At 43.8% G+C, this 11131-nt stretch overlaps 1 long non-coding RNA gene across 1 annotated transcript; it reads left to right on the plus strand.

Annotated features, from left to right (window-relative positions):
* Positions 1-3570: 3570 nt before the first annotated feature.
* LOC112550714 lies at positions 3571-10558 on the plus strand. Its single transcript, XR_003094688.1, has 3 exons — positions 3571-3808; positions 7132-7197; positions 10452-10558. It is a non-coding gene; the product is annotated as an uncharacterized LOC112550714 (long non-coding RNA).
* Positions 10559-11131: the final 573 nt, after the last annotated feature.

Here is an 11131-nt window from a genome sequence, read left to right on the forward strand (position 1 = left end):
TGGGGCTCCCCAGTGTGCTCGGCAGCAGACCCAGAAGTGGACCAGAAGCACTTCTGGTCCACTTCTGGGTCTGCCCGAAAACACACTGGGGGGCCCCCCTGCACCCTCCCAGCTCGGCAACTGGTGCCTCCTGGGTCTGGGGGGGCACCCAGGGTCCCCCCGTGGCTGATCTGAGCTGGGAGGGCACAGGGGAGCCCACCTGTGTGCTCCCCGGCAGACCCGGAAGTGGACCAGAAGTACTTTTGGTTCACTTCTGGGTTCACTGCCGAGAACATGGAGGGGCCCCCCTCCCCCACACTCCTGTGGGACGCTTTATCTGCCCCAGCATCGCAGCGATCATGAGCCCTTAATTTGTCTAGATGTGAAGACTTGTGTTCCTCACAGCCACTGCAATTATAGGTCAATTACAGGTGATGGGCCTTGAGTGGTCAGAGGGGATGCTTAGAGGCATTGGTTACCGGACCTGTCTTTGGGTATTTATTTATCAATGGGGCAAATTTGCAATAGCTTGTACCAGTGATGTTTTGTTTACAAAACTCCAGACATACACTGAATGATTGAGACATTTGTAACACCTTAAACATTGGGTGACTGTTTTGATAAATGTGAGGATATACAGGACATTTTTCCTGCATTCAATGCACCTTTTACAGGTTTTGCTTGAAATGTATATTTAGTATTTTGTCTTCTTTAGTTGTTAGTTCAATTTAAATATATATGTAGTTTCCTTGCCTTTAGTTACGCTGGCTCAGCCTTTCCCTCTGGCTTTCTAAGCTTGGAGATACACATGTGATGAGTGTGTCAGGTCTCTGGCAACAATTTTAACCATCATTCTTATTATTTTATGGCATGGTTCTGGTATTGGGTACCTCAAGCTCCATTGTCTTGATGCCTAATGGGTTGCAAGCCATTAACAGAGTTTGATTTTCTTGTGGCAGTCTTGTCACCACAACCCACTCTTACCCCAGCCATTGTCTTGCATTTTTGTGCAAGAGACACTGTCCAAGCCTTCACAGTTTTCATATCCTTCAGCTGGAGCACAAGGGTGTTTTAGTGCAGGGGCTGCTCACTAGCTAGCCTCATGCCAAAGCTCCCTCATGCCCAATGCCAGCCCCTCTATAGCACACTGAGCCAGGGAGAGCAGCCCAGGCTGGTAGGCTGACCCCTGGGTCACCCTGCCAGCTGGGGCTGCTCTGCCTTGGCTCAATGTGTTGCAAATGAATGAACTGCAGAGCTTATTGCTCTGGAGTTAATTGCTCCTCCAGGTACCTGGGAGCATTTAACTTCAGAGCAATAAACTCTGGGCTTATTCATGTGCAGTAATAGCATGTGTAGACGTGCCCAGTATGCTGCAGACTGGGATTATCCTTACATTTCTGAGACGTATCTATGACATAAAGGTGTTTATTAATTTATCCTTATGTAGGGCCTCCTTACACTTATGGATAAGCAGCTACACAATTAGTAGGGGTCTGCTAAACTCAAGGCACCTGCTGCCCAATTTTGGGCACAGATTGTTTGGTTGGCAGCCATTTTTGCAGGCTGAGTGTGATGTGGTCCCCCACACCTCTGATTGGCTGAGAGGTGGCCACACCCTTCACTGGTGATTGGCTATGAGGGCTGTCCATCATGTGGCTCCAAACCTTGTCACCAACTGGCGAGAGGGAGCCAGCATTTTATTTTCAGTAAGTATATTTTTTTCAGGAAGCCTGTCAAATGCATGGAACCTGTGCTTCTTTGTGCACCCTCCTTTCCCCCCAAATTGTGGTTTCTGTGAAAATCATTACATTGCTGTGAGAAAAAGAGACCAGGGCCAGAGAAAATCACCAAGGAACTTGCATGGGAAACACTCATTGCTGGTGCAGAGAATATAGCTGGAGCTGTGAGAGGGCCAACGCGCTTCTGCAGTGCATGCTTCCTCCAGATTGGTGGATGGAGCACAAGGAGAACTATTTCTGGCCCTGGAGGGGGGCAGCCAGGGAAGGACCATAGCTGGTGGAGTGCAGAACTGCCAGAGGGTTTCTCAGTTGACAGTGACCCATGGCCAACTGTTGAAGGAAGCAGGTAAGCCAGCTGGCAAGGGTGGTTGGAGGACCACTAGCAGAGCCTCAGATACTTTGCAACATGGGATTGCCTGAGAACAGCCAGGTGAGGACTAAAGTGGCAGAGCCAAAGGCTAGCCAACAGCAGAGTGAGGAAGAGTGAGGGTGCAGCCACTGCAAATGGGTCAATGAGTTGTCAGGGCACAGCCCAATTTGATTCTCGCTCTTCTTTTTTTGTGGGTTTTTTTGTTTTGTTTTATGGTGTTTCTTTCTCATGGTAGGCCAAGGGAACAGCAGAAAGATCTGTGCCCTGCAAAAGTTAATTGACCTAACCTTGACTAGATAAGGCAGGGTAAGAACCCAGGTGAAATTTCTGAGTAGATTGGCCCAAGAACTGGGAGAGGATGTAATCCCAATTGATGATCTGATGGATCCTTGGAGGACTTATTTAATTTAATAGACCCAGGAGCTGGGAAGGATTTGATTCCATATTTGCCTTGGGTTTTTTTGAGCTTTCAGTGGACCCTTGGTGAGCTGATTTAATTTTGACAGACCCAAGAACCTGGGTAGTGAACTGATGGGAGGTTTGTTTTATTGACTTGAGAATGTTTTATTGACTTTATCTTAATTGAGGGACCCTGGGACTTATAAGGAATGAATGGAAGGCTGGTCTTTGTGAGCCCAAGTGAGTGAACATATCTCAAGAACTTTATTCGGTAAGCCAGCCAGCAATGGCTATTTAGGTTAAACAAGATCCTAGCCCAAACTTGTATCATCAGGGATGTGGTAAGGGTGGGATGTAAGGAAGGACGAGCCCCATGAAGCAAACCTCTGGGGGAAAACCTGGGAGAATTGTCACTCATCCTACACCTAACTCCCATCAAGACGTGGCAGGAGAGAAAAGAACATCTGAGATAGGCAGTGCTGAGACCATCTGGTTATCCCCAACAGCACACACAAATAAGAGGCTGGGCAGGCGCGGGCCTCTGCCTTATAATACCCACCACAACAATCACCATTTTGGTAGGTCCCTAACAATTAGTCCCACAGAAGTTAACTTGAGCTTGTTAGGTTGCCTATCACGTGCTGTGGGTATATGAAAACAAATGTTTAAACAGCAGATTTTAACAAAATGTATCAAGCAAATATTAAAACAGACTAGAAGACCTTTCCAGATGCAAAACGACCTCCATCTCTGCCTTACTCTGTTCCCAAATTCACCTTCCTCTTGAAAAATATGTGATTGGGAAACCAGACAAATCTTAATTCAGACCATAAGAATCACCACATTCACACTCTGGTGGACTAAAGGGGCAAACAGTTCTAGTTCATGGACTAGTCACTGAAAATGCTTTGTTGCAAGCTTCCTGCTATTTGAATCATGGGGCTGTTATTTTGCATGCCTTAGTCTTAGCCCCACCCACTTTTCTGCACAAGCTACCAGCCTGCAGCTGCTAAGAGATAAAGTGCATGTTAATACTTGAAAAAGTTGTCAGATCTGCTTTTGAGTGCACACAGAATACCTTGGAGGAGTGGTATGGTGTTCTTATGTATACTGCTCCTACTCATTCTCCCCCTCAGGTGTTTTGCTGAAGCACCACACAACCGTTTGGGAAAAATAGTGGTGCTGACCCTTTTGCAAAGCAATATCCTGCTGTCAAGGTGGGAGTGCTGATGTAGAGAAGTAAATATACCTTGGAATCCTTAAAACTCCAGCTCCTGAAAAACAGCAAAGTAAAATGTTGGTCAAGAGGAAGCAGAAATTGGTAAGGAAATAATTTATATGCTTGTGGTTTTTTGTGGGGGAGGGTGTTTTGTTTTTTTTTGAATGACAATGAAGTAACAATAATACAGTAACATATAAATATTTTTTATGATGTTACAGCATGTTAGTTTATATACAGTTGATATTTTGCCACTGAAAGTATTGCAAGATTGCTAAAATGCAAAGAAAATAAAAGCCACCCTCTGGAAAAAAAAATTCAGCTTCTAGATATGTTGGTTAATGGTCAGTGGTTGGCAAAGGAAGAGTTCATTCATCCTCTGTTTTCTGGGTGAAGGAGCGTGCCTTTCTTTATCAGCTGGTCATAGTTTTTAGGCCTCACCCATACTGGGAACTGAACGATGTCCTACAAGTTTAAACTTGTTTGTCAAACAGAATTTTAACATTATTTTCCTGAGTAGGGGCACCAGAGATATTTTTGTCTGTGAACTAAGGTTTAACCATGGAATAGCACTGTGCTATCAATCCTACTGTACTTCAAAGATAATAGTATTTTGAGTGCCACTAAAAGAAGGCTGTCCTACTGACTTATTCTGTTCTGTAACACAGAGCTTAAATCTCAAAACAACCAGCTCACATCGAACCAACAGACTGGAGCCATGGCAAGGAACAGATGGGTTTTAATGAGATACTTGAATTCATAGGGGAGAGCTGCATACTAACTGGTTCTAGAGTCTGTAGCAAAGCATGATTAATAATTCCATTTTCAGAAATACAGTTCCTGTTCATGCTAGTTCTGAAGATTGTGCCTGAACCTTGCTAGCAGCAATTGCATGGACTTGATTTTCCACTAGTGTGCACCTTTAGTGAAAACTGGCTATTAAAATGCTATTATATAGATTTAGTAACATTGTCATCCATTTTGCACAAAGGTAAATGACTATGTGAAGTGAAAGACACAGGAAAAACAACACTGAAAGTAGGCCTTTCACTTACTTCAGTGGTCATTGCATTAGGCCTATGGTTTTGAAATCTGCATAGAAAATCAGTTGAAAAATCAGGCTGTGCTTTTATTTTAGAAATCTTGTTTTAGCTGTACTCCCGTGAGAATTAATGTTCCCAAAGATGTCTGATATTTTACATAGTTAATTTGACTTCTGCCAGATTATATTAGAAATTATACGTAAACATTAATTTTTTTGTTCCTGGTTTTACTGTTTGTTTTGGAAACCACTTCTCCTGTCTTGTTTCCTTGGTGTGGGAAAAATGAACTGTTGATGTCCTTTAATTAGCTGAAACAATAAAAGCTATTGCCCACCGCCCTGGGCCAGGTGAATTCAAGAGGGGTTTTCCTGAGGACTAACAGAAATGTCAGGAGGCAAAGCACTGATTTGTTTCAGCTGTGTTTGCTGTGTGGGTGTCAGAGACCAAGAGCAACTAGAATGCCAAAAGAAAGCTAGCAAGCAGGAGAAGTGGTGCACAGCCCTGGGAATAAGTCAAGAGATGCAGCTTCTTTTGGACAGAGAACTGGCAGGAAAGGGAAACTTGGGTTTCTAAACAAGGAAACTGCCTCTAGTTGTTTGCTTCTGCTGTGTGTAGAGAAACTTTGTTATACATGCTTTGTAAATAAAAAGATTACACCAAAGAAAGACCTGAGTCCGTCATCAAGTTTTCCTTCTAACAGAAACAATCTGGCAAGGCCCTGAATACCCGTTAACTGCTTGGTCCAAAGGTTAACAATATATAAAATAAGATAACATTATATCACTATTTAAAATTCTATACAAATACTAAAGTAGTTTCAATTTCAGACCCGGAAAACTGCAGCTAGCAATTTGAGTTGCTGATAATTGATATTTCCATCTTAAATGGAAAGTTTTCCCACAATTCACATTGGAAAAAGCAGCTTTTACAGAATGATAATGATAAATTACTTCTTTTATGCACTTTCCCTCTTTTAAAAAGTAGCTGTTTTGGGGAATTTAACATAATTCAGATGTATGTATTAAAAATATACTTCTAAATACAGAAATATGTATTTAGATAAATTAATACCTGTTAAAATGTTAGATATGCAGAATCACTCATCATGATTTTTAACATGGTTGTCTCTTCATTTACTTGCTTTTGTGGTACCAGTGGATTTATTTTCATATTTAGCATTTTATGGCACGATTATAAAGTGGCTCAGATTATATCCCACTAACTAAGCATAGAGAGGACACTTTCTGTACAGAAGAGGGAGACTCAGGTTTGTTCAATGGGCATTGTTTCATCCCCTCCTTCTCTGGACTGCATACAGGCTTCTTGTTTAAACCAGGGATGCAAGCAAAATAAGGGAAGACTGGAGGTAGGGGATGAATCCCCAGTGGAGAAATTCCAGATAATGCAACCCTAGGAAGATAATGCAGCTGTAGGAAGCACACTATTTTTTGTTGAAGCTTTATCCAACGCATCCTGGAAGTGGCCTTGACTAAGGCAAGTCTCTGGTAAGCCAGTTTCAATTAAAATGTGCTGCCAGGGTGCCAGAAATAAGTCTGAAAAGTTTGGGGCTCTGCCTGGTTTGCTCTAGTTCCCTGTAGATCACTATGTTGCAGGGGTGTAGGTTGTAGCCGTGTTGGTCTAAGGACATAGGCAGACAAGGTTCCTTGGGTGAATCTAATATCTTTTATTAGACCAACCCAATCTGCCTGACAACTGACTCCCCAGCCCAGCCTCTGGCTTCTTTACTTTTCATTCCATCCAGGGAGAGCACACACCAACTGCTGAAACTTCCTTAGCCTGACGAAGGGTTTTTGAACCTGAAAGCTTGTTTAATAACTATTCTCCAACTATTTGGGTTGGTCTAATAAAAGATATCAGATTCACCTAAGGAACCTTGTCTGTAGATCACTATGCATTCCTTATGGGCTGTCAAGGTTTTAGAATGCGTCCTGCTGCAGCCACTCTCACTTTCAACAAAGCCATGCCTTCAGTGCCTGATGTTACACTACAGGATGATCTCTGCTGGGGGAGGGGCTTCCCTCCTCTCTTTCACACCATTCTGTAGGATTTTCTGCAAGAAAGGATGGTTTGGGCCCTCAGTACCAAAATGTTTATTATTATAGTTGGCTTTGGCCATTTCTTGTAACACACATTGAAACAAATGATTGCATGGTAAAAAAAATAATCACAGCTACTTGGTTAATTCTTTGCAAATTCTAACATCTGTATTTTGAATTAATGGATAACACTGCCATCCTGCAGCAGATTGAATTGGGACTCCACCCCCCAAAAACCAAGGTTCTCTTGGTTTCCTTTCCTTACTAGATAATTAAATATTGCTACAAACATGATGACATATAAATACATATTTTCACTCCCCAGGATCTTCCCCAGAAACTTCAACTTTTGGCCACTCATGATTCAGGAGGACCGTCAGATCACTCAGAGGTGAGAACTGCAAGCTCTGTAGAAAGTTTTGATTGAAAAATCTATGTAAGCAATAAAAAGCTGTGAACAGAAACCTAGGTTAGATTGCACAGTGACTTGTTTATCATTAAGTTATCCCAGCTCTATTGCATATTATGTCAATAAACAGAGACATTGGTGATGCGTAGGGGGTGCACACAGGTGCATGTGCACCCCCTGAGATTGTTGGTATACCCCCTGAGATTGGCCACTGCTGGCAGTGCCTGTGGGCGGTTGCCACTCATCACCCCTCTCCCCTCCCCTCCCTGCTGACACTGTTGGTGGCGTTTGCGGGCAGTCACCAATTGCTGCTGGTGGCATTTGCAGGTGGTCACCGACTGATGGTTGGCACTCCCCATCCCTTCCCCTGCTCCGCTGCCGAGGCTGCCTGCGAGAGCTCCCTGCTTGCCGCTGCTACCTGTGGGTGGTCGCTGTGCCCCCCCAGCCTCTGGAGGCACACGTCATTCATGAACATAGGCAGAAGGTAGGGCAGGGTGGCACTTTAGAGACTAACTGGTTCAGAGAGGTTTTGTAGGAAGCAATCTACCTTGTTATCTGACAAAGTAGGTTGTAGCCTATTAAAAATCATACCTTTCAGAATCAATCTCCAAGCTGCCATCCTGCCCTAAACTTTTGCCTGATTTAAGATGGCTAACAACCTTTGGGTGTGCATGTGTGTATATAGAGAGATAAATTAGTAGAATCCATAAATTGTATTATTTACTTGCGAAGAGCATAGCCAGGTCCCAGCTGAGTCTTACCTTGCAATGCTTCCGATACAGACATTCTGCAACTGAGTTGTAAACGATGCTGTGGCTGATATGACCACACTCCCTGTCTGGCATCTATAGCTTTACAGAGGGAAGACCTGGTGGAGGGGCAGGAAGCCATTTGGAGCTTCTGCAGGGCCTTAATAAACAGGAAATGGTGCCACACTCCAAATTGTGTGTGTGTACACGAAGGAGCTGGTCAAGACTAGGGACAGCAGAAGGCAATTAATACCAGCCAAAAGGGCCCTGGGGTATAAAAAGGGATTAATAAATATTTTGCATTGAGATTTGTTTTCCTGATGTAAATTAATGTGTTTTTATAATGTAATTTTAGATATATAGGGAATGTGATCCCCCTGTTGTAAGGAACCTCTGGTGCTAAAGGGTGCTAAAGGTGGTATGTGGATAAATTCTTGGCTAGCCAAGCCAGGAAGGTAATTTGGTTTAGTTCAACTGGTTTTTTATTGAGAAAAACCACAAACATAAATTGTAGAATGACAGCAATAACAACGAATAAACAGATCAAGGGTAACAACAGCAATAGGCAACAAGTCAAGTAGGGAAATGTGGAAGCGGGCTACAATAACAATACAGGGGGGTTGGTGTTTTACACTCTTGGTGGGACCAATGAACTGGTACTTGGAGACTTTGCTGGTCACTCCCTTGGTGGGGAGATCCAGAAATCCAAAGGCCCTAGAGTGAACTGGACACTCAGAGTGGAGCCAACACACACAGCAGCATACTATCTCCTAGGCGCACACAGGTGCTCATGCTGGCACGAAGGCACAGACACCCCACACCCCCTCACCACCGGGTCTGGTTTGGACCTGGAGTAGTCTCACTACTCTCCCAGAAACCGTGAACTTCACTAGCCAGCGCCCAGACTCAGACGGTGCTGACACATTTCTGTGGTGTATTTGTATAACAAATGGAGCATGGCAACTCACTGTCTCACCATTAAACAATCCCATGTGAACGATTCCGGTGGGTGGCGAATTGGCTAGAGGGTCGCACCCAGAGAGTCGTAGTGGATGGGTCGGTATTGACCTGGAAGGGTGTGGGCAGTGGAGTCCCGCAGGGCTCGGTCCTAGGACCGATACTTTTCAATGTCTTCATCAGCGACTTGGACGAGGGAGTGAAATGTACTCTGTCCAAGTTTGCAGATAACACAAAACTGTGGGGAGAAGTGGACATGCCGGAGGGCAGGGAACAACTACAAGCAGACCTGGACAGGTTGGACAAATGGGCAGAAAACAACAGAATGCAATTCAACAAGGAGAAATGCAAAGTGCTGCACCTAGGGAGGAAAAATGTCCAGCATACCTACTGCCTAGGAAATGACCTGCTTGATGGAACGGAAGCGGAAAGGGATCTTGGAGTCCTAACGGACTCCAAGATGAACATGAGTCGTCAGTGTGACAAAGCCATCAGAAAAGCTAATGGCACTTTATCGTGCATCAGCAGATGCATGGCAAACAGATCCAAGGAGGTAATACTTCCCCTCTATCGGGCGCTGGTCAGACCGCAGTTGGAATACTGCATTCAATTTTGGGCGCCACACTTCAAGAGAGATGTGGATAACCTGGAGAGGGTCCAGAGAAGGGCCACTCTTATGGTTAAGGGCTTGCAGGTCAAGCCCTATGAGGAGAGACTGGGGCACCTGGACCTCTTCAGCCTCCACAAGAGAAGGTTGAGAGGCGACCTTGTGGCTGCCTATAAGTTCATCACGGGGGCACAGAAGGGAATTGGTGAGTGTTTATTCACCAAGGCGCCCCCGGGGGTTACAAGAAATAATGGCCACAAGCTAGCAGAGAGCAAATTTAGACTGGACATTAGGAAGAACTTCTTCACAGTTAGAGTGGCCAATGTCTGGAATGGGCTCCCAAGGGAGGTGGTGCTCTCCCCTACCCTGGGGGTCTTCAAGAGGAGGTTAGATAGGCATCTAGCTGGGGTCATCTAGACCCAGCACTCTTTCTTGCCTATGCAGGGGATCGGACTCGATGATCTATTGAGGTCCCTTCCAACCCTAGCATCTATGAATCTATGAATCTATGATACCTGCCAATCACTCAACTTGCAACAATCTTTGGCTCATGTCTCACTTTTACCTCAGGCATGTCACTCCATTCACGTGTCAGTCACTCTGTTTTTTCTCACCACAACGTGGGGAACAAATAGGCATGCTCTCTTAACAAAAGTAGAATGTGGGGTCGAAAGTTGACTCTTTCCAGGCTTGTCCAAGCCTTGTTCCCACTACTCATGCTCAACAGGGCATTTAAAAATAAAAAATGACATCTGGGGTCTACACCTCCTCATCCTGAAAAAGCAAGTGTAAAATTAAGGTGCATCTTCTACACCAAAGCATTGTAATGAAAAATAGTTGAAATCATTATAATTAGAATTTGGCCAAAATTCAATCAACTTTATGTTAACAAGTCTTTTTTTATGTTTTTCTCCTGTTTGAAGGGATGCATCTTATACATTGATTTATATTATGCATGGAACATATGGTTATGAACAAGGAAATCAGCTGTTTGATCAACTGTATAGGTGGGAGAGATGTTGGACAAGCTTTTGGGCACAAAATGCCCTGAGCTTGAAAACTTTTTCAACGTATCTCAAAGTAACACAGTGGTTCCAATAAAAAGATATAATAACAAACCTCTGCCTCATACATTATTTCCTGGACCATTATGGCTACAACAACACTCCAACATTTACTTTGGAAGCAGAGTTAAGATGATGCTTAGTGCTTTAAAAAATGCTACTCCTATAAAAGAACAAGAACAAAATGGGATAGAAAAAACAGATAGCTTTGCTTGATAGAAATAAAAATGGAGTTCAACTTCGCACTTGTCCTTCACACTTCTCTGAGATTAGTTTTGGCTGGGAATAACCCCATGAATCGAATGAATGAAGTGACTGCAGGAAATGAATGAAGACAACATAAGAAACTGAATGTACTAATTTTAGTACTGCATTTGATGCAGGGTTTCACATAATCTTACTCATAAATAAATGCTTATTGGTTTGGATGTGAGCACTGGGACTAATTGAAGGACCAGAAAGAAAAGGTAATGGCCATCACTTTTCTCTATGTTAACACAACTTTCCAAACATCTAGTTGACAGGCTCCCCTAGGCAGA

This window comes from Alligator sinensis, unplaced genomic scaffold (assembly GCF_000455745.1).
Source record: "Alligator sinensis unplaced genomic scaffold, ASM45574v1 scaffold324_1, whole genome shotgun sequence".
NCBI lineage: Eukaryota > Metazoa > Chordata > Crocodylia > Alligatoridae > Alligator > Alligator sinensis.